The 23,371-nt window shown below is 46.0% G+C and overlaps 1 protein-coding gene and 1 long non-coding RNA gene across 2 annotated transcripts in view; both read left to right on the top strand.

The window, feature by feature from the left end:
• LOC121005745 (zinc finger protein 729-like) overlaps nucleotides 1-23,371 on the top strand; it is a 456,628-nt gene that overhangs the window by 128,309 nt on the left and 304,948 nt on the right.
• LOC121003569 lies at nucleotides 7,599-8,083 on the top strand. The gene is made up of 3 exons (XR_005779510.1): nucleotides 7,599-7,650; nucleotides 7,780-7,959; nucleotides 8,042-8,083. It is a non-coding gene; the product is annotated as an uncharacterized LOC121003569 (long non-coding RNA).

Here is a 23,371-nt window from a genome sequence, read left to right as displayed (position 1 = left end):
GGGAGACTCCTGTTCATCCATCTGGTGGAGGAATGGGTCGTCTCTCATGCCCTGACACTATTCCAGGGCCTTGCAGGGTTTTGTAGGATTCAAGGTTCCTGTGTATGAGCTTTCCTACAATCGAGGTCAGCTCATATTGATAGTTAGTCAGGGCTCAGATTAGGGTTGTCCTAGGAGGTGACCTTTTCCTTTACCCTAGTATCCAGGACTAGTTCCTGTCCCTTTTCCTCCTGTGTGCGGTGTGAGTCTTCTTCCCACACTCTAACCATGACAGTTATATAGAAGACATATCCAGGAGGTCTCAGAGACGTGGACTGAAGCAGGGGACGTTATATAGAAGACATATCCAGGAGATCTCAGAGACGTGGACTGGAGCAGGGAATTTGGAACAACCAAAACAGAAAAAATCATACTTTTCTAAAAATCACTAAAAACATGACTGGATAAAAATGAGTGGCACTGCAAGAAGAGGATCACACCCCCCAAGGATATATAAATACAGGACACGAGGCTGAAGTTGGTTTCTTATTCAAAAGTTGCAGTGAGCGTTCCAAGGGGAAATCAGATGAAAGCGGCATTGAAATATAAAAGACGGGCACAAAATGGGCAGAAAAGTGTGATTTAAAGACTAAAATGTATTCGGGCACTGATCTCACACTGGTGACATACAGAGGGTGGTGCCCACACCATATACAGGGGAGTTCAGTGCAGGTTCTAGCACAAGAACTGGCAGCAAAGTGGACAGACACTGTCACTGATTTCAATAAGTAACTGGTGTTTTTAAAGGGTTAAATGAATATGGGCCGGGCTGAACTGAAATGTATATGATGTGGGGCATCACCTGTCGGCAGTGTGAGATCAGTGGCCGAATTCATTTACCACTGTGGATGTCACTGCTATGGGGGCGCTGTGGATGTCACTGTTATGGGGGGCACTGTGGATGACACTGTTATGGGGGGCGCTGTGGATGTCACTGTTTATGGGGGGATGCTGTGGATGTCACTGTTTATGGGGGGATGCTGTGGATGTCACTGTTTATGGGGGGATGCTGTGGATGTCACTGTTTATGGGGGGATGCTGTGGATGTCACTGTTTATGGGGGGATGCTGTGGATGTCACTGTTTATGGGGGGATGCTGTGGATGTCACTGTTTTTTGGAAGGGCGCTGTGTGAAGCCCGTAATTCTGCTCGTAGATGATAAATATGATATAACGGGCTCCTAAAACATATAAATAAATAGAGAATTAATAATAACGAAGAAGAAGTGCGCAGGTCTCCAGTGTGAGGAGCTGACGAGACAGAAATCATAGAACGGCGAAAGGAAATTCACAAGTAAAGTGACTGAAATAAACAATAGTAAAATCACCACCGATATGACAGACATCTGTAGGGGATGTGTCCTCAACGTGTGTTTCAGCTGCTGCCTTCATCTTGGGGTTGGCGCTGCTGTGTGAGAAGCCTTTTATATCAGTGTATAATATACAGTGCCTTGTATAAGTATAAACCCCCTTGACTTTTTTCCTATTTTGTTACATTACAGTTGAATCTTTTGTTTAATCTGACTTTTATGTGATGGATCAGAACACAATAGTCTAAGTTGGTGAAGTGAAATGAGAAAATATATAAAGAAAACTATTGTTTAGAAATAGAAAACAGAAAATTGTCATGTGCGTATGTATTCACCCCCTTGGTTAGGAAGCCCATAAAAAGCTCTGGTGCAACCAATTACCTTCAGAAGTCACATAATTAGTGACATGATGTCCCCTGTGTGCAATCTAAGTGTCACATGATCTGTCATTACATATACACACACCAGAGGCTGCAACACCTAACGGGCCCGTCGCTAACAGACAGGCAAAACAAGCAATTGCTTGGGGCCCCGAGCTGGCCCGGGGCCCCAAGCAGAGCCGGTGCTTGTTTTGCTTCCTTTAAGGCTGTGCCCCCCCATGTGCCCCCCCAACTAAAATGCCCCCCCCCCCCTAAGTGAGCCGCCGCCGCCGCCGGGCACAGGGAGATGAGCGCTTTCATTGCGCTCATCTCCATTGTAACCTGCCTGTGCCAGCGGAGGTGCAGGGGAGGGAGAGGCGTGTCCCTTCCCCTTCCTCTGATAGGCTGCAGGCACTAGGCCGGCAGCCTATCAGAGGCCGGCGCAGGTGGAGCGATGACGTCATCGCGCCGCCTGAGCCTTACAGCGTGGGACACAGGAAGAGTCTGAATCGCATCAATGATACTGAGGTAAGTATAAGTGTTTTTTTTTGGTTTGTTTTTTTACAATAGTGTTACTGGCACATTGGGGGGGCTTATTACAATGGGGGGGGACTTTATACTGGCACATGATGATGGGGGGGACTTAATACTGGCACATGATGGGGGGGACTTAATACTGGCACATGATGGGGGGGCTTAATACTGGCACATGATGGGGGGGCTTAATACTGGCACGTTATAGGGGGGCTTATTACTGGCACATAATAGGGGGGCTTATTACTAGCACGTAATGGGGGGCTTATTACTGGCACGTGATGGAGGGGGCTTATTACTGGCACGTGATGGGGGGGCTTATTACTGGCACATTGGGGGGCTTATTACTGGCACGTGATGGGGCTCTTGTTACTGGCACGTGATGGGGGCTTATTACTGGCACATTGGGGGGCTCTTGTTACTGGCAGTGGCACGTTATTGAGGGCACTTATTACTGGCACATTATTGGTGGGCACTATAGGAGCATCTACTGAGGCCACAAAGAAGGGGTGTTTTATATGGGGGGCTCTGTACAGTAGCATATTATGGTGGGTACTATGGAGAAGGGGAGACAGGAGTACTATGGAGTCATCTACGGGGGGCATTAAGAAGGGGTATTTTATACTTGCAAATTATGGGGAACACTGAGGGCATCTACTGGGGCACGATATATGGGGCATTTTATACTGGTACATTATGGGGGGCACTAGCAGGGAGGGGGAAGAAGAGCACTATGGAGGCATTTACTGGGGCACTATATAGGGGTATTTTATACTGGCACATTATGGGGGACATTAGCTCAACTGGGGGCATAAGGGGGTATGTTTTGCACATTATAAGGAGAATTATTTCTACTGGGGGGCATTATGGTGGGTTTTATTACTCCCTCATGGTATGACCCCCTAGTAGCAGCACCAGCCTCTCTCTGCTCTACTATCCCTCTGCCCCTTCTCCAAATCCTTATTATGAAATCTTTCTCATTAGGATAAAACACAACATCAGCTCCCCCGAGCCCCCGGCCAAAGTGTTGAAGTGGTGTCCGAGATCCCCAAGAGCCAAGCCAAGTAACTGTAAGTGTTCATGTGAAATATGTTTATTTTATATATGTACACTCCTGTGAGAGGCGGGGAGGGAGATCTGTTCATGACACTGTTATGGAGGGGGAAATGGGGATGACACTGTCATGGGGTGGATCTGTGGATGACACATATAGCATAAGATGCTATATACGGTATGTGGCATCCACAGATCCCCCCCCCATAGCAGTGTCATCCACAGATCCCCCTCTCTATAAAAGTGTTATCCACAGACAGCTGGACTTTTCTTCCCTGTTGCGGTTTTAGGTATTGGGTAAAGTATTGCAGCATTTCTAAGCGTACTTGTGTAAATGTATAGTTGTTATAGCTGCCCCCCCTACTTTTGTCCTGGCCCCCAGTGTGCCCCCCCAAAATTTGAAAGCTAGAGACGCCACTGCCTGTACCTCCTGGCTGTCACTCAGTCCGGCCGGGTACCGCGCGGTACAGGAACAGGGGATTCAGTTTCCTGTTCCCAGCCGGACTGACAGGAAGTGTACACTGAGTGCTCACTTCCTTTTAGTCCGGCCGCGGCCGGGAACAGGAAACTGAATCTCCTGACCTGTACCACGCGGTTCCCGGCCGGAGTGACAGCCAGGACTGGAGGTAGAGAGCTCGGAGCTCGGCCACGCTACAGGGTCCAGGGAAGGAACCGGAGGACTGAATTAACTTAGGAACTTATCTAAGGTAGGGTAGAGAGTAAAAAAAAAAAAAAACAGGGAGGGGGAGAGTAAGTAGGACACAGGGAGGGGGAGGGGGAAGTAAGAACTGGCACTTACATCAATTGAGCGTGATGTTCGCCAGTCTTTGGACATGGAGGACATTGTGATTGCCTTTGCAGAAAACAAGGTTCGCAAACAGCAGTTTTAGATCATTTGCACATGTTTGTAAGAACTGAAAAATGTTAATGTGTGTGTTTTAAGTATGTTGGATTTAGTTATTGTGCACTTTTTTAATGTATATTGATTGTATGGTACAGTGGTGTTTTTTGCAAATGTTCATTTGTTGAAAATGTTAAAATTACATGCACATTAAATGCAACAGCAGTATTTGCACTGTAAACCTCCTTTTTTATTTATATAAAGTGTGGGTGAACTTAAACTGTATGGCTATACTGTGGTTCCTGTAGGCTTTGTGTGCGTAAGGTGGGGAGGGCGTGGATGGGGGGGGGGGCCTCCATGTCTATTTTGCTTGGGGCCCCCAAATTCCTTCAAACGGCCCTGACACCTAAACAAGAGGCATCACTAACCAAACACTGCCATGAAGACCAAGGAACTCTCCAAACAAGTAAGGGACAATGTTGTTGAGAAGTACAAGTCAGAGTTAGGTTATAAAAAAAGATCCAAATCTTTGATGACCATCCCCCCCCCCCCCATCAAATCTGTCATAACCAAATGGAAAGAACATGGCACAACAGCAAACCTGCCAAGAGACGGTCCCCCACCAAAACTACGGAGCGGGCAAGGAGGGCATTAATCAGAGAGGCTGCACAGAGACCTAAGATAACCCTGGAGGAGCTGGAGAATTCCACAGAAGAGACTGGAGTATCTGTACATAGGACGACATAAGCCATACGCTCCATAGAGTTGGGCTTTATGGCAGAGTGGCCAGAAGAAAGCCATTACTTTCAGCTAAAAACAAAAAGGCACGTTGTGAGTTTGTGAAAAAGCATGTGGGAGACTCCCAAAATGTATGGAGGAAGGTGCTCTGATCTGATGAGACCATCAAAGAAAACGCTATGTCTGGCGCAAACCCAACACATCACTTCACCCAAAGAACACCAACCCCACAGTGAGACCTGGTGGTGGCAGCATCATGCTGTGGGGACTGGGAAACTGGTCAGAGTGGAGGGAAAGATAAATACAGGGATATTCTTGAGCAGAACCTGTCCCACTCTGAGCATGATCTGAGGCTAGGACCGAGGTTCACCTTCCAGCAGGACAATGACCCAAAACACACGGCTAAAGCAACACTTGAGTGGTTTAAGGGGAAACATGTAAATGTGTTGGAATGGCCGAGTCACAGCCCAGATCTCAATCCAATAGAAAATCTGTGGTCAGACTTAAAGATTGCTGTTCACAAGCGCAAACATCCAACGTGAAGGAGCTGGAGCAGTTTTACAAGGAGGAATGGGCAAAAATCCCAGTGGTAAGATGTGGCAACTGCTCATAGAGACTTATCCAAAGTGACTTGGAGCTGTGATTGACGCAAAAGGTGCCTCTACAAAGTACTGACTTTAGGGGGTGAATAGTTATGCACATTGACCCTTTCTGTTATTTTTGTCCTATTTGTTTCACAATAAAAATAAAAAACATCTTCAAAGTTGTGGGCATTTTCTGTAAATTACATGATGCAAATCCTCAAATGATCCATGTTAATTCCAGGTTGTGAGGCACCGAAATAGGAAATAAGTCAAGGTGGTGAATACTTTTGCAAGGCACTGTAATACTCTCCACTTATTTATGTGGAGCATGCGCGTACACTCGCGCGAAGGAAACCCTGTCCCTGGCGACAAGAGGACACGCAGGAAGCAAGGAGGCAAATGGGACAGGAAGCGGTGGTCTCGTGCTCACCACGCCAGCACAGGGGAGGAGGAGCCAAGCAGAGTGCAGCGCATGCGCACATGATGAGGAGTATTAATGCTCCATATTGGAGAAGGGCAGAATGACCCGGGGAAACAGGGAGAGATTCTGGAATTCTTTGGATTTCTTCATTCAATCCCTCTGGTGTCAGAGTCCGCATCCTGACCCTTCAGAAGTCTTCTCCACCGATCAGCCGTGCAGACCCATCTCTACACCATGTAGGTATCAAACCGCCATCTTTATTATGTGTGATGGTGAAATGACGGACAAACTGCGGTTAGATTTCCCTGCATTAACCCCTTCAGAAAAAAATTGAAAAATCTACAGTATTCAAAATGTTAATTTCTCTGCTTTTCCGGCAGATAGTGATACCTCGTAAACTAGTTATTACTTTACATCCCCCATATGTCTACTTTATGTTCCTCATTCTGTAAATGTAATTTTTTTTTTTAGAGGAGGCTTAGAAGTTTAGAAACAATTCTTACAAATTGTATGCAAATTTCCCAAACTGCTTTTTAACGGGGTTCTCCTGGCTTTTAATATTGATGACCTATCCTTAAAATAGGTCATCAGTATCGGATTGGCGGGGATTCGACATCCAGCACCCCCACAGCTCAGCTGTATGAGAAGAAGGCGCGCGCCGTCTCCTGTCCTGCTCGCCGCTGTCATGTCTATGGCAAGCCGGTCTATGCAAAGCGTGTGCCTTCTCTTTATACAGCTGATCGAGTGGGGGAGCCAGGTGTCGGACGTCCACCCCCCCCCTCTTGATCTGATATTGATGACCTCCGCTCACCTATGATCTTGATGCGCTGCTGGATCCTATAGTTCTCTTGTGTGCCGGCACACTTACTTGCGTGTGTGTAGTAGGGATATGGGAACGCCGACTTCTGCTGTCCAGAATGGTATAAAGGATAAGTTTATGCCTCTCAATAGGTTGGTGCCGCAGTTGCTCTCGATGGATTAATACCGCAGTTACACCAGACGCATTTCGAAACTGTATGTTTTGTTCCTCAGTGGTTGCAATAGTATAAAAATGAGGGACCAATCGCTCCTTATACGGAGCTGTGCTGATATCGGAACCTGGGCCGGACCGTGTCAGGCTGTTTTTGTAGTATTCTAGTCATTCACAATGCACACCCTGCGGTTTTTTCAGTGGTTCTATATACCAATAAATTAAACCTACAAATGATCTAGATTATAAAATCTAATATATAGAAAATACTAAACATCCAAGTTGATCAACAAGTCATAAAACTGGGAATAAAAAAAATATCTAGAATAAAATAGACACATGTAGTGTAAAAGGGCTAACGTGATCTTCATTCCGGGGTGTTAGTTCGCTTTGCAGGTCTGTCTTCATTTTATTCTATATTTGTTATTCCCAGTTTTATGACTTGTTGATCAACTTATGTTTTGTATTTTAAATATATTGGATTTTATGACATATCATGAAACTGCCTTGACCTCACACATGTTTCGATCCATATAAAAAGAGAGAACACAACATCTACACTTTATTATCTCTTCCGATGTCTCCTCTTATCTCCAGTTATTATATTTTACATGAGATTTTGTAGGATTTTCCATCATCTTATCTTGTTTCCATTCAGGTTTCTACAATATAGGATCCGCTCAGTGGAGATCTTCTATATAAGATCCTTCTCCTGATTGACCCGACAAGGATGGACAGGGACAAGATGGCGGATAGTATAATAAATCTAACCCTAGAGATCCTCTTCCTGCTTACTGGAGAGGTGAGAGATTCTGATGATGTCACATTACGTCATCTTCTCTATGTTACTAACAGATGGACATGACTGGAGAGGTGAGGGACACTGGAGATGTATGGAGTGATATTTATTACTGTGTCTCTCTATAACCAGGACTACACAGTAGTGAAGAAGACCTCTAGTGAGCGCTGTCAGGACCCTGTGTCTGAAGGATGGGGAAGAATCCTGAGCCCAATCATGGAGCCTCAACCTCGCCCCCTGATACATGAGGAAATCAATAGAGAGAAGATCCTAGAACTCACCAACAAGATGACTGAGCTGCTGACTGGAGAGGTGACACTGCTGGGAATGGTGGGACATTATACAAGAACGCTATGAAGGTATCTGGGTGATGACTGTATCATTGTGTTGTCAGGTTCCTATAAGGTGTCAGGATGTCACAGTCTATTTCTCCATGAAGGAGTGGGAGTATTTAGAAGGACACAAAGATCTGTACAAGGACGTCATGATGGAGGATCACCGGCCTCTCACATCACCAGGTAGTAGACATGACTAAATACACACGTCCTCTCATTATCTGTATGTAAGGAATGAATTCAGTCACTGGATGTGTTTCCTACAGATAAGGAAGAGATAACAACACCAGAGAGATGTCCCAGTCCTCTTCTTCTACAGGATGGTTCAGAAGAATGTCACAATGTCCCACAGGATGAACAGGTAGATGGAGATAAGGTCCCATGAAATGTCCACTATGGTCTGTAGAAGGCTGTGAAGATCTTGTCTTCAGTTTTGTTTTATCCACCAGTATTATATAATTTATCCTTGTATAATGAGAAAGATGGAGATGGCAGGATTACAGCTGACCATAGACATTACATGTTGTCTGGATCTTCTCACTATTTTCTGCCCGTATATACTTTTAAGATAGCCTTTAGAGTTGAGCGAACACCTGGATGTTCGGGTTCGAGAAGTTCAGCCGAACTTCCCGGAAATGTTCGGGTTCGGGATCCGAACTTCACCCCGAACTTCGCCCCGAACCCGAACCCCATTGAAGTCAATAGGGACCCGAACCTTTCGGCACTAAAAAGGCTGTAAAATAGCCCAGGAAAGGGCTAGAGGGCTGCAAAAGGCAGCAAAATGTAGGTAAATCCCCTGCAAACAAATGTGGATAGGGAAATGAATTAAAATAAAAATAAAATAAATTAAAATTAACCAATATTAATTGGAGAGAGGTCTCATGGCAGAGAATCAGGCTTCATGTCATAGCAGAGAATCAGGCTTCACGTCACCCACCACTGGAACAGGCCATTGTCAGATATTTAGGCCCCGGCACCCAGACAGAGGAGAGAGGTCCCATAGTAGAGAATCAGGCTTCATGTCATAGCAGAGAATCAGGCTTCAAGTCATAGCAGAGAATCAGGCTTCAAGTCATAGCAGAGAATCAGGCTTCAAGTCATAGCAGAGAATCAGGCTTCATGTCATAGCAGAGAATCAGGCTTCACGTCACCCACCACTGGAACAGGCCATTGTCAGATATTTAGGCCCCGGCACCCAGACAGAGGAGAGAGGCCCCATAGCAGAGAATCAGGCTTCATGTCATAGCAGAGAATCAGGCTTCAAGTCATAGCAGAGAATCAGGCTTCATGTCATAGCAGAGGATCAGGCTTCACGTCACCCACCACTGGAACAGGCCATTGTCAGATATTTAGGCCCCGGCACCCAGACAGAGGAGAGAGATCCCATAGCAGAGAATCAGGCTTCATGTCATAGCAGAGAATCAGGCTTTATGTCATAGCAGAGAATCAGGCTTCATGTCATAGCAGAGAATCAGGCTTCATGTCACCCAACACTGGAACAGGCCATTATCAGATATTTTTAGGCCCCGACACCCAGACAGAGGAGAGAGGTCCCATAGCAGAGAATCAGGCTTCATGTCATAACAGAGAATCAGGCTTCAAGTCATAGCAGAGAATCAGGCTTCATGTCATAGCAGAGAATCAGGCTTCATGTCATAGCAGAGAATCAGGCTTCATGTCACCCAACACTGGAACAGGCCATTGTCAGATATTTTTAGGCCCTGGCACCCAGACAGAGGAGAGAGGTCCCATAGCAGAGATTCAGGCTTCATGTCATAGCAGAGAATCAGGCTTCATGTCACCCAACACTGGAACAGGCCATTGTCAGATATTTTTAGGCCCTGGCACCCAGACAGAGGAGAGAGGTCCCATAGCAGAGAATCAGGCTTCATGTCATAGCAGAGAATCATGCTTCATGTCACCCGACACTGGAACAGGCCACTGTCAGATATTTTTAGGCCCCGGCACCCAGACAGAGGAGAGGTTCATTCAACTTTGGGTTGCCCCGCAATATAATGGTAAAATGAAAATAAAAAAAGGATTGAATGAGGAAGTGCCCTGGAGTACAATAATATATGGTTAAGGGGAGGTAGTTATAAATGTCTAATCTGCACAAGGGATGGACAGGTCCTGTGGGATCCATGCTTGGTTCATTTTTATGAACGTCAGCTTGTCCACATTGGTTGTAGACAGGCGGCTGCGTTTGTCTGTAATGACGCCCCCTGCCGTGCTGAATACACGTTCAGACAAAACGCTGGCCGCCGGGCAGGCTAGCACCTCCAAGGCATAAAAGGCTAGCTCTGGCCACGTGGACAATTTGAAGACCCAGAAGTTGAATGGGGCCGAACCATCAGTCAGTACGTGAAGGGGTGTGCACACGTACTGTTCCACCATGTTAGTGAAATGTTGCCTCCTGCTAACACGTTGAGGGACAGGCAACAGAGGGTTGTAGTCAATGGAGTATATTCAGACCAAGGTCTTGTTACCAGTGGGGTACCTCAGGGATCTGTTCTGGGACCCATATTGTTTAATATCTTTATCAGCGAAATTGCAGAAGGCCTCGATGGTAAGGTGTGTCTTTTTGCTGATGAAACAAAGATTTGTAACAGGGTTGATGTTCCTGGAGGGATACACCAAATGGAAAAGGATTTAGGAAAACTAGAGGAATGGTCAAAAATCTGGCAACTAAAATTTAATGTGGATAAGTGCAAAATAATGCACCTGGGGCGTAAAAACCCAGCAGCAGAATATAAAATCAGTGATACAGTCCTAACCTCAGTATCTGAGGAAAGGGATTTAGGGGTCATTATTTCAGAAGACTTAAAGGTAGGCAGACAATGTCATAGAGCAGCAGGAAATGCTAGCAGAATGCTTGGGTGTATAGGGAGAGGCATTACTAGTAGAAAGAGGGAGGTGCTCATGCCGCTCTACAGAGCACTAGTGAGACCTCATTTGGAGTATTATGCTCAGTACTGGAGACCATATCTCCAGAAGGATATTGATACTTTGGAGAGAGTTCAGAGAAGAGCTACTAAACTGGTACATGGATTGCAGGATAAAACTTACCAGGAAAGATTAAAGGACCTTAACATATATAGCTTGGAAGAAAGACGAGACAGAGGGGATATGATAGAAACTTTTAAATACATAAAGGGAATCAACAAGGTAAAAGAGGAGAAAATATTTAAAAGAAGAAAAACTGCTTCAAGAGGACATAGGTTTAAATTAGAGGGGCAAAGGTTTAAAAGTAATATCAGGAAGTATTACTTTACTGAGAGAGTAGTGGATGCATGGAATATCCTTCCTGCAGAAGTGGTAGCTGCAAATACAGTGAAGGAGTTTAAGCATGCATGGGATAGGCATAAGGCCATCCTTCATATAAGATAGGTCCAGGGGCTATCCATAGTACTCAGTATATTGGGCAAACTAGATGGGCCAAATGGTTCTTATCTGCCGACACATTCTATGTTTCTATGTATCAGGTGGTGGTGCAGTTAGCTGTGGCGTGGTGACAAAACTTTTCCACATCTCTGCCATGCTAACCCTGCCCTCAGAGGAGCTGGCCGTGACACAGCTGCGTTGGCGACCTCTTGCTCCTCCTCTGCCTTCGCCTTGGGCTTCCACTTGTTCCCCTGTGACATTTGGGAATGCTCTCAGTAGCGCGTCTACCAACGTGCGCTTGTACTCGTGCATCTTCCTATCACGCTCCAGTGCAGGAAGTAAGGTGGACACATTGTCTTTGTACTGGGGATCCAGCAGGGTGGCAAACCAGTAGTCCGCACACGTTAAAATGTGTGCAACTCTGCTGTCGTTGCGCTGGCACTGCAGCATGTAGTCGCTCATGTGTGCCAGGCTGTTGCCAAAAAACTCCCTCTGAGTCACTTCGAAGAGACTGGCCTGAAAGTGCTAAAAATGACCCCTCTTCCTCCTCCTCCTCCTGGGCCACCTCCTCTTCCATCATCGCCCTAAGGGCTGTTTCACACGAGCGGATGCCGTGCGTGACATCCGCTCCGTGAATGACAGCCAAGACCCGATGCGAACTGCAGAGGCACGGAGCATTAACATGATTGATAATGCTCTGTGCCTCTGCAGTCTGCATCGGGTCTTGGCTGTCATTCACGGAGCGGATGTCGCGCACAGCATCCGCTCGTGTGAAACAGCCCTAAGTGTTTTCTCAAGGAGACACTGGCCATGTTGGTGGAGTACTCAAACAGGGCACACAGGTCTCGCATGGAGGCCCTGTCATTGGTGGTGAAGTGGTGCTGTTCCGCAGTGCGACTGACTCGTGCGTGCTGCAGCTGAAACTCCACTATGGCCTGCTGCTGCTCGCACAGTCTGTCCAGCATATGCAAGGTGGAGTTCCACCTGGTGGGCACGTCGCATATGAGGCTGTGAGCGGGAAGGCCGAAGTTACGCTGTAGCGCAGACAGGCGAGCAGCGGCAGGATGTGAACGCCGGAAGCGCGCACAGATGGCCCGCACTTTATGCAGCAGCTCTGACATGTCGGGGTAGTTGTGAATGAACTTCTGCACCACCAAATTTAGCACATGCGCCAGGCAAGGGATGTGCGTCAAACCGGCTAGTCCCAGAGCTGCAACGAGATTTTGCCCATTGTCGCACACCACCAGGCCGGGCTTGAGGCTCACCGGCAGCAACTACTCGTCGGTCTGTTGTTCTATACCCCGCCACAACTCCTGTGCGGTGTGGGGCCTGTCCCCCAAACATATGAGTTTCAGAATGGCCTGCTGACGTTTACCCCGGGGTGTGCTGAAGTTGGTGGTGAAGGTGTGTGGCTGACTGGATGAGCAGGTGGAAGAAGATGAGGAGGAAGCCGAGTAGGAGGAGGCAACAGGAGGCAAAGAATGTTGCCCTGCGATCCTTGGCGGCGGAAGGACGTGCGCCAAACAGCTCTTCGCCTGGGGCCCAGCGGCCACTACATTTACCCAGTGTGCAGTTAGGGAGATATAGCGTCCCTGGCCGTGCTTACTGGTCCACGTATCTGTGGTTAGGTGGACCTTGCCACAGATTGCGTTGCGCAGTGCACATTTGATTTTATCGGATACTTGGTTGTGCAGGGAAGGCACGGCTCTCTTGGAGAAGTAGTGGCCACTGGGAACAGCATACTGTGGGACAGCAAGCGACATGAGCTTTTTGAAGCTGTCTGTGTCCACCAGCCTGAATGACAGCATTTCATAGGCCAGTAGTTTAGAAATGCTGGCATTCAGGGCCAGGGATCGAGGGTGGCTAGGTGGGAATTTACGCTTTCTCTCAAATGTTTGTGAGATAGAGAGCTGAACGCTGCCGTGTGACATGGTTGAGATGCTTGGTGACGGAGGTGGTGGTGTTGGTGGTACATCCTCTGTTTGCTGGGTGGCAGGTGCCAACGTTCCTCCAGAGGCGGAGGAAGAGGCCGAGGCGGCAGCAGCAGAAGAGGTAGCAGGGGGAGCCTGAGTGAGTTCCTTGTTTTTAAAGTGTTTACTCCACTGCAGTTCATGCTTTGCATGCAGGTGCCTGGTCATGCAGGTTGTGCTAAGGTTCAGAACGTTAATGCCTCGCTTCAGGCTCTGATGGCACAGCGTGCAAACCACTCGGGTCTTGTCGTCAGCATATTGTTTGAAGAACTGCCACGCCAGGGAACTCCTTGAAGCTGCCTTTGGGGTGCTCGGTCCCAGATGGCGGTGGCCAGTAGCAGACGGACTCTCTTAGCGGCGGGTGTTCTGCTTTTGCCCACTGCTCCCTCTTTTGCTACGCTGTTGGTTCGGTCTCACCACTGCCTCTTCCACCGAATTCTGAAAGTCAGTGGCACGACCTTCATTCCATGTGGGGTCTAGGACCTCATCGTCCCCTGCATAGTCTTCCACCCAGTCTTCCTCCCTGACCTCCTGTTCAGTCTGCACACTGCAGAAAGACGCAGCAGTTGGCACCTGTGTTTCGTCATCATCAGAGACGTGCTGAGGTGGTATTCCCATGTCCTCATCAGGAAACATAAGTGGTTGTGCGTTAGTGCATTCTATCTCTTCCACTCCTGGGGAAGGGCTAGGTGGATGCCCTTGGGAAACCCTGCCAGCAGAGTCTTCAAACAGCATAAGAGACTGCTGCATAACTTGAGGCTCAGACAGTTTCCCTGATATGCATGGGGGTGATGTGACAGACTGATGGGCTTGGTTTTCAGGCGCCATCTGTTCGCTTTCTGCAGAAGACTGGGTGGGAGATAATGTGAACGTGCTGGATCCACTGTCGGCCACCCAATTGACTAATGCCTGTACCTGCTCAGGCCTTACCATCCTTAGAACGGCATTGGGCCCCACCAAATATCGCTGTAAATTCTGGTGGCTACTGGGACCTGAGGTAATTGGTTCACTAGGACGTGTGGCTGTGGCAGAACGGCCACGTCCTCTCCCAGCACCAGAGGGTCCACTAACACCACCACGACCATGTCCGCGTCCCTTACTAGATGTTTTCCTCATTGTTACCGTTCACCACGATAAGAAAAAAATTATTTGGCCCAATGTATTGAATTCAAATTCAGGCCTTTTTTTACAGGCACCTAACACTATCTGGCTATCTATTTAGGTACCGTATTACACTAATACAGGCACAGCAGTAACGACAGATTTAGCTGAATATAAATTGTAGGCCTAGTATTTAGGCGCTGGATGACAGGTATCCCTTTTACGGACAGAATTAGACTTGGAAATGCACGGTAGCGTGTGAAGTTATTGAGGATGACCCTATCCGCACCTTCAATCTAATATACCCTTTTATGGATAGATTTAACCTTGGCCTGATAGAGCAGAAACCACTAATTTAGGGAATTGCTAAGTTGGGAATTGTATTCAACCCAGAACAAAAACTGTACTTCGGCAGACAGCAGACAGTATTACAATTGGCTAGCCACAGCTGAAACACCAGATTTAGGGTACTGCTATTTTGGCAATTGTATTTTACCCCTCAATAAAATAGCAAGCACAGCCAAGCCCCTGATGTAGGATATAGCAAAAAAACAACAACACACTATTGATGGTTAAAAATGGACTTGGTGGCAGCTTGTGCTGGCGCACCACAAGACACAAAATGTCCGCCGATCACCCCAGAAAAAAGTGACTGAAAAACGCTCTGGGCAGCCTTAAAACAGTGAGCAATTGAATAGCAGAGGTTGTATGATATACAGCTGTATATCGATCACTTCAGTAAATAAATCCCTGCCTATCCTCGCCCTAACAGCAGCAGCTGCATCCTCTCCCTACACTGATCAGAGCAGAGTGACGTGCGGCGCTATGTGACTCCAGCTTAAATAGAGGCTGGGTCACATGCTGCACTGGCCAATCACAGCCATGCCAATAGTAGGCATGGCTGTGATGGCCTCTTGGGGCAAGTAGTATGACGCTTGTTGATTGGCTGCTTTGCAGCCTTTCAAAAAGCGCCAAGAAAGCGCCGAACACCGAACCCGGACTTTTACGAAAATGTTCGGGTTCGGGTCCGTGTCACGGACACCCTAAAATTCGGTACGAACCTGAACTATACAGTTCGGGTTCGCTCATCCCTAATGGCCTTCTCTGTCAACTGCTGCAGATCTTTTGTGGTCGCACAAGAGTGGCACAACAGTTTCTGAGAGGTCTTAGGCCGGGAACATGCAATACTACAAATGGTCAACCAAAGTTGTGCCTGGATCGTCAGCTTGAACATGAACATCAGGAGATAAATGCATCATTATCTTCAAAGGTTTTGTAGTCTAGGGTGCAGTCTCCTGGTGTCTTCTTACTGTCAGAATGGCAGTACCAAGATCATACCACGGATTCTATTCTAGCACATGTAGATGCAAGTCCTCCTTCTTAGGCCTCATGCATACGACTGTTGTTTTATTCCGTGTCCGTGTCCGTTTTTTGTGATTTTCTGCAGACTCATTGACTTTCAATGGGTCAGTTGAAAACTCGGCTAATGCACTGTTTGTCATCCGCATCCGTGATCCGTGGTTCCAGTACGTCAAAAAAATATAACCTGTCCTATTTTTTTCACGGAAAACGGTTCACGGACCCATTCAAGTCAATGGGACCGTGAAAAAACGCGGAGGCACACAAGATTGTCATCCGCGTCCGTTTTTTTCCTATCATTTGCATGGCAAACTTGACTTACACTTTTTTTTACTTTTCTTCATGTCTGGTGATCCTCCAAAAATAAAGGCAGACACACGGAAACGGATCACGGAAGAACGGAACCCCATTTTGCGGAACGGAACACAACAACGGTCGTGTGCATGAGGCCTTACTTGCATAGAGTATAATATAATATTCAGGGGCGTAGCTAAAGGCTCATGTGCCCTGGTGCAGGATTTCAGCTTGGTCCCCTTCCCTCAGTGCTTTGTGGCCAGGGGCAGTGAAGCACATAGCCTTCGTGATGCCTGAGGTGAAAATTATAATGGCATCCCCTGCACCAAGCCAAATTCTTGACTTTACCCCTTCCCTGCAGCCAGAGATGTAACTTGACCTGCATGAACTTTGTATAATACCGGTGTCTTCTTATGTGGCACAGGGGTCTTTAGGCCCCCTCAGGCTCCTAGGCCCAGTAGTGATTGCACCCCTTACAGCAGGGGTGGGAAACCTTTTTGCTGCCGAGGGCCATTTGGATATTTGTAACATCGTTCGGGGGCCATAAAAAATTCTCAACTTGAAAATTTGACTGCTATATTTGGTCAAACATATAAGCAACGTAGTGTACTTTCACACTTGCGTTGTGAGGATTCGGCAGGCAGTTCCGCCGCCGGAACTGCACGCCGGATCCGGAAATCCGTCTCACAAATGCATTGCAATACCGGATCCGTCTCTCCGGTTGTCATCTGGAAAAACGGATCCAGTATATATATATTTTTCACATTTTTAAAGGTCTGCGCAGACCGCAAAACCGGATCCGTTTTTTTGGAACCGCATGCTGCAGTATTTTCACCGTCCAAAAACCGTACAGTGACTGAACTGAAGACATCCTGATTCATATTGAACGGATTTCTCTCCATTCAGAATGCATTAGAATAAAACTGAAGCATTTTTTTCAGGTATTAAACCCCAAGGACGGAACTCAATATCGGAAAACTTTAACAGGGTAAGTTACAGAAATTGAGCTTAATAAAAAAGAGCGCTGTATTTTTGCAGCACAAAATGGCGCCTGCGCTATATATTACAAATAGTACAGGCGCCATTTTGACCACAGCAGTCAAATTTTTAAGTTGAGAATGTTTGTTTATATATTTAGTTCTTTATTTGGCATTAATGGCAGTCAAGCTAAACCCAGAGGGGTCCAGAGAGGGGTTCACCCAGCTTTCGCTCTCCCTGCCTGTTCTGCCTCTCCAGTCTAAGCATTACAATGTGATCTCTGAACTTACAGTTCTGCTGAGATGGCGATAACCATAATCTTAGGTGAATTGGCGGACAGTGACTCGATCCAAACGACACCTTGTAGATCGTGAAGAAGTTTATTCCAAACTGTGCAGATCATACACCGATGAACAAGTACATAGGTCAAAAAATCATGCTGTGAGCAGCTAACAGAGCAAGTAGCTGAGATGAGGGGTGAAGCCAGAATGAAGAAGAGGGGAGGAGACAAGAGAGAGAGCAGAAGCTAGGGGAAGAGAGAAGGCACAAGAGAGATGAGCAATGTGAATAAGTCGTGCAGTCGCTCGTACAGCCGAAGAACACTTAGAAAACTGCTCAAATCGATGAGATTTCAGTTTTATCTTTGCTTCCACAGAGGTGTTAAGTGTAACTGCAATGGTCTTGATTTCCTTATCAGAGTCCGGCTGGACAAGTTCAAAGATAGACTTTACAGGCCTTGAGAAAAATTCTTCATTCAAGAGTACTGGTGGGGATATCCATGATATATTCAGAAATGTAGCAGCAGGCACTGCACGACTGCCTAAGTCGGCAGGGTTAAGGTCGGTGGGTACATAGTGCCATTGCTCTGGCGTGGAGAATTTCCTGATGCGTTCCACTCGATTGCCGACATACACATGGAATTGTCTTGTTTGATTATATATGTATCCTAGCACGATTTTGCTATCTGTGTAAAAGTCAAAGGAATCAATGTCAAGGTCTGTTTCTTGCTCTATAAGCTCATCAATTTCAACAGTTAACATGGCTGCACAGAGTTCAAGTCTTGGGATGGTATGTGCAGGCTTCGGAGTTAGCTTGGTTTTGCCCATAACGAATCCTACTCCTATTCCACCGTTAGAGTGTACAGCTCGGAGATAAGCTACAGCAGCTATGGCTTTCATGGATGCATCCGAAAAGACATGGATCTCTAGTCTGGTGGCATTCTTCAAGGACGCAGGAGTGTAAGAGCGTGGTATCTTGAACTGTTCCAATGCCTGGAGAGACTGCTTCCAGGATTCCCACCTTTGTTGTTTCTCCTTGGGTAAAGGGGTATCCCAGTCAGTGTTCTCTGTAGTGAGTTGTCTGAGTAATACACTACCTTGAATAGTAAAGGGTGCTACGAATCCCAAAGGGTCGTAGATACTGTTCACTGCAGACAGTACTCCTCTTTTTGTGAAGGGCTTGTCGCAAGCTGATGTTTGAAATGTGAACGTATCTTGCTTAACATCCCACAGCAATCCAAGGCTGCGTTGTGTGAGGGAAAGGTCAGACTCTGGTTGGAATTCCTTGGCACTGACAGCATGATCATCGGAAGGAAATGCTCCCATTACCTTATTGCTGTTGGAGATGATTTTGTGTCGTCTGAGGTTGGCAGTGGCGAGCATGTTCTGGGTTCTGGTAAGAAGGTCAATGGCCTCTTCTTCCGTAGGTAGTGACTTAAGACCGTCATCCACGTAGAAGTTCCTTTCCACAAACTGACGTGCATCCGTCCCGATCTCCTGTTCGCCTTCTTGGCCAGTTTTTCTCAGTCCATAAATGGCAACTGCTGGGGAAGGGCTATTGCTGAACACGTGAACTTTCATCCGATAGTCTATGACCTAGTTGTTGATATCATTATTGCGATACCATCGGAACGGAAAAAAAGCGAGAAGGCATTCTTCAGATACGTAAATGAAAAAAGGAAACTAAAACAAGGAATTACCAAATTAAAAACAAAAGAAGGAAGGTATATGGAAGAAGATAAAGAACTAGCTGACAGCCTCAATGAATACTTCTGTTCAGTTTTTACAAAGGAAAACGAAGGAGAAGGACCTCAGTTAGGAAAGAAGACTAATGAATCTTTTGATGCATGTGTCTTTACAGAGGAAGAGGTTCTAAGTCAGCTGTCTAAAATTAATACAAATAAGTCACAGGGGCCTGATGGGATACACCCAAAGCTATTAAAAGTGCTCAGCGGTGAACTAGCAAAACCATTAACAGATTTTTTTAACAATCACTGGCAACAGGAGCCGTCCCAGAAGATTGGAAATTAGCAAATGTTGTGCCCATTCACAAGAAAGGTAGTAGGGAGGAATCGGGCAACTATAGGCCAGTAAGCCTGACATCAATAGTGGGGAAATTAATGGAAACCATACTTAAGGAGAGGATTGTGGAACATCTAAAATCCCATGGATTGAAAGATAAAAAAAACAGCATAGGTTTACTTCAGGGAGATCATGTCAAACTAATCTTATTGATTTTTTTGATTGGGTGACTAAAATAATAGATGGCGGAGGTGCAGTAGACATGGCTTATCTAGACTTTAGTAAGGCTTTTGATACTGTCCCACATAGAAGGCTTATCAATAAAGTGCAGTCTTTGGGCTTGGACTCCCATATTGTTGAATGGATTAGGCAGTGGCTGAGGGACAGACAACAGAGGGTTGTAGTCAATGGAGTATATTCAGACCATGGTCTTGTTACCAGTGGGGTACCTCAGGGATCTGTTCTGGGACCCATATTGTTTAATATCTTTATCAGCGAAATTGCAGAAGGCCTCAATGGTAAGGTGTGTCTTTTTGCTGATGACACAAAGATTTGTAACAGGGTTGATGTTCCTGGAGAGATACACCAAATGGAAAAGGACTTAGGAAAACTAGAGGAATGGTCAAAAATCTGGCAACTAAAATTTAATGTTGATAAGTGCAAGATAATGCACTTGGGACATAAAAACCCAAGAGCAGAATATAAAATCAGTGATACAGTCCTAACCTCAGTATCTGAGGAAAGGGATTTAGGGGTCATTATTTCAGAAGACTTAAAGGTAGGCAGACAATGTCATAGAGCAGCAGGAAATGCTAGCAGAATGCTTGGGTGTATAGGGAGAGGAATTACCAGTAGAAAGAGGGAGGTGCTCATGCCGCTCTACAGAGCACTAGTGAGACCTCATTTGGAGTATTGTGCTCAGTACTGGAGACCATATCTCCAGAAGGATATTGATACTTTGGAGAGAGTTCAGAGAAGAGCTACTAAACTGGTACATGGATTGCAGGATAAAACTTACCAGGAAAGATTAAAGGACCTTAACATGTATAGCTTGGAAGAAAGACGAGACAGAGGGGATATGATAGAAACTTTTAAATACATAAAGGGAATCAACAAGGTAAAACAGGGGAGAGAATATTTAAAAGAAGAAAAACTGCTACAAGAGGACATAGTTTTAAATTAGAGGGGCAAAGGTTTAAAAGTAATATCAGGAAGTATTACTTTACTGAGAGAGTAGTGGATGCATGGAATAGCCTTCCTGCAGAAGTGGTAGCTGAAAATACAGTGAAGGAGTTTAAGCATGCATGGGATAGGCATAAGGCCATCCTTCATATAAGATAGGGCCAGGGGCTATCCATAGTACTCAGTATATTGGGCAGACTAGATGGGCCAAATGGTTCTTATCTGCCGACACATTCTATGTTTACAAGTTCACTGGCTCTTCTACCCCAGACTTCTGTAATCCCTGCACAAGTACCTAGGGTATAAGGTAGAGCACCTCCTGTTATGCCTAAGAGATCAAAGAACCTTGTACTTGCGAGAGATCGGTTACTCTGGTCGTCGAGAATGGTATACAGTTTTACGGCCCTTTCAGTTTTGCCCTTTGCGTATACGCGAACCAAGCATATCTTAGCGCAGGATTTCCCACAAAGTCCTTCCCCACAGACTTCAGTGCATGTTGAGAACACTGGGGTGGAGGTTGCTGTTTGTTCAGCGTGCTCCCCGCCAAGCTTTGCCCTGGGGGGAATGTCAGTGGATGGAGTAGTGCTGTGTTGGTACAGATGAAGGGCTTGAACGTGGTTGTCACTACCGCATTCTATGCACTTAATGATGGCCTTACAGTATTTTGCCAGGTGTTCTGTGGAAGCACAGCATCTGAAACAAACTCCAAATTCCTTTAAAAGTTCCTTGCGTTCCTGTAGAGGTTTCTTTCTGAAGCCGATGCACTTCTTAAGTGGGTGTGGCTTGTTATGTATGGGACATTGGCGATTCGGATCCTCAAGTTTCTTGTTTTGTCCAGTCTTCAGAAGAACCGTAGCAGGTGCAGGTTGAACATCAGTCCTTTTCACTGACACTGGACCCCTGCTGTCTCTGTGCGTTATGCACGTGTTTGCAAGTCCTGGAGAAGGTGGACTAAGAGGGTTACAGTCACCGTAGAAGAAACTTGGGTCATTCTTAGAGTCCGCAATTTCCTTTATGAAAGTACAGAAGTAGGAAAAGGGAGGAAAGGCTACTCCATACCTTTTCTTGTAAGTAGATCCTTGACTAACCCATTTTTCTTGGATGCCATATGGTAGCTTAAGGACAATAGGGTTGATGCCACGAGGGGTGTCAAGGTAACTTAGACCGGGTAGGTGGGTGTCAGCCTTAGCTAGTTGAAGCTCTAGTAGAAGATCACTAAGTTCTTGAAGCTTTAGATTGTCTTTAGCTGTCATCCTTGGGAAGCCTTGCAACCTTTTGAGTAAGGCATCTTCGATGGCCTCAGAGCTGCCAAAGCTATGATCAAGTCTGTCCCAAGCAGCATCGAGACCTGCAGCAGGATTGGAAATGTAAACGGTTTTAAGTATCTTGATACGTTCAGCTGACTGAGTGTAGTACAGTCGATATGAACCACATGAAGTTTCACCAAATATCCGGTCTGCAGGTTTGCAATAGGGTCATACCAAGATACAGGAGCTGCAGCAATGAGCACTTGTTAAATATAGTTCCATATATTCATAAGCTGTTAGCAGAGAGTCAGGACATGCTAAATAAACCTCTTCAAATGTGCTATTAGATAACTGAGGAAAGTTTTAACAGACAGAGTCTTGACAGTGGACTCTTCCAGAAAGCCCCCTGTGTATTCTGCTACTTGGTTTGGTCTCCTCAGTGCAGACATTTACTGTGAAGGAGGTAGGATCTCTGTCTAAGTTCTCTAAAGCTAAAGTTCATTTATCTGTTGTAAAAAGTTATGATATATACCCATAATAGTTCTGTAGAATGTAAAGAGGTGACTGTATGTTGTTTTTTTTTAGCAGCCTTTAAACCCCGCAGCACATGCTAGGCTGAGTAGATGATGTAGAGTTATAGAGCCATGTGCTCTTCCTAAAATGGCTGTAAGACATGCTGTATTCCAGGTCACCCTGCTGCAATATCTTTGTAAATGATTTTCTCTTGTTCATTTTTCTGTATGCTTTGTTATATCCTGTAACACGTATGTGGGAATGTAATATAATGACTGCCTGTTATGATATAGGTGGGCTGGTGACCTGGCTGTATACCAGATAGTGGCAGTGTTTCCCTGTTGTATTATAGGTATGTTGCTGTTATCTTCATATACTTGTTCAATGTAAAATCCACTATACGATCACTGTTTTATAATATATTTGGAGTGCAGACATTTACTGTGAAGGAGATGGGCTGGTGACCTGGCTGTATACCAGATAGTGGCAGTGTTTCCCTGTTGTATTACAGGCTCCCGCCAAGTGCACTCCACCTCAATAAAGCTTTAACCCACAGAAGACCTGAGTGTCGTCCCTTAGAGTCCACTTAGAATTTATGCTTGGAGGAGCTGGTTACCGAGTGAGTGCGAAAGCTGGAGGTGTCGCAGATGGTGTAAGGAAAAGAGGGTTACATGAGGTCCTAGCTACCTGATGAGTAGATCCAATTCTTCTGCAACAGTGATATCTAATTCGCTGTTTGTTGCTTTAAAGGTGAATTTCCAGCCTCGGTAATTTTCAGGTTTGTCATCAAACATGGTGAGGCCTGTCCTAGTGAGTTCTCTGCGAAGGATGTACTTGGAAAACTGCGACATGTCTGTGTTTTCAGACTTTGGGTATACAATTGCAGGCGGAACAAAGTTAGTTGCAGTAGCTGGTACATTGACGTTGAGTGACTTGGGAACATAAGATGGTGCTGAGGCGTTTAACACTGGAGCTGGTGTACGGTCTAAAGGTGTGTTGGCTTGTAGCCGCATAATAGTGGATTGGTTAAAGGGTGGCAGGTTAGTGTGGTAGGTCATTTCTAT

Source organism: Bufo bufo, chromosome 6, assembly GCF_905171765.1.
Source record: "Bufo bufo chromosome 6, aBufBuf1.1, whole genome shotgun sequence".
Classification (NCBI taxonomy): Eukaryota; Metazoa; Chordata; class Amphibia; order Anura; family Bufonidae; genus Bufo; species Bufo bufo.
The sequence above is the reverse complement of the archived record's forward strand: the minus strand, read 5'-3'. Positions and strand labels throughout refer to the sequence as shown.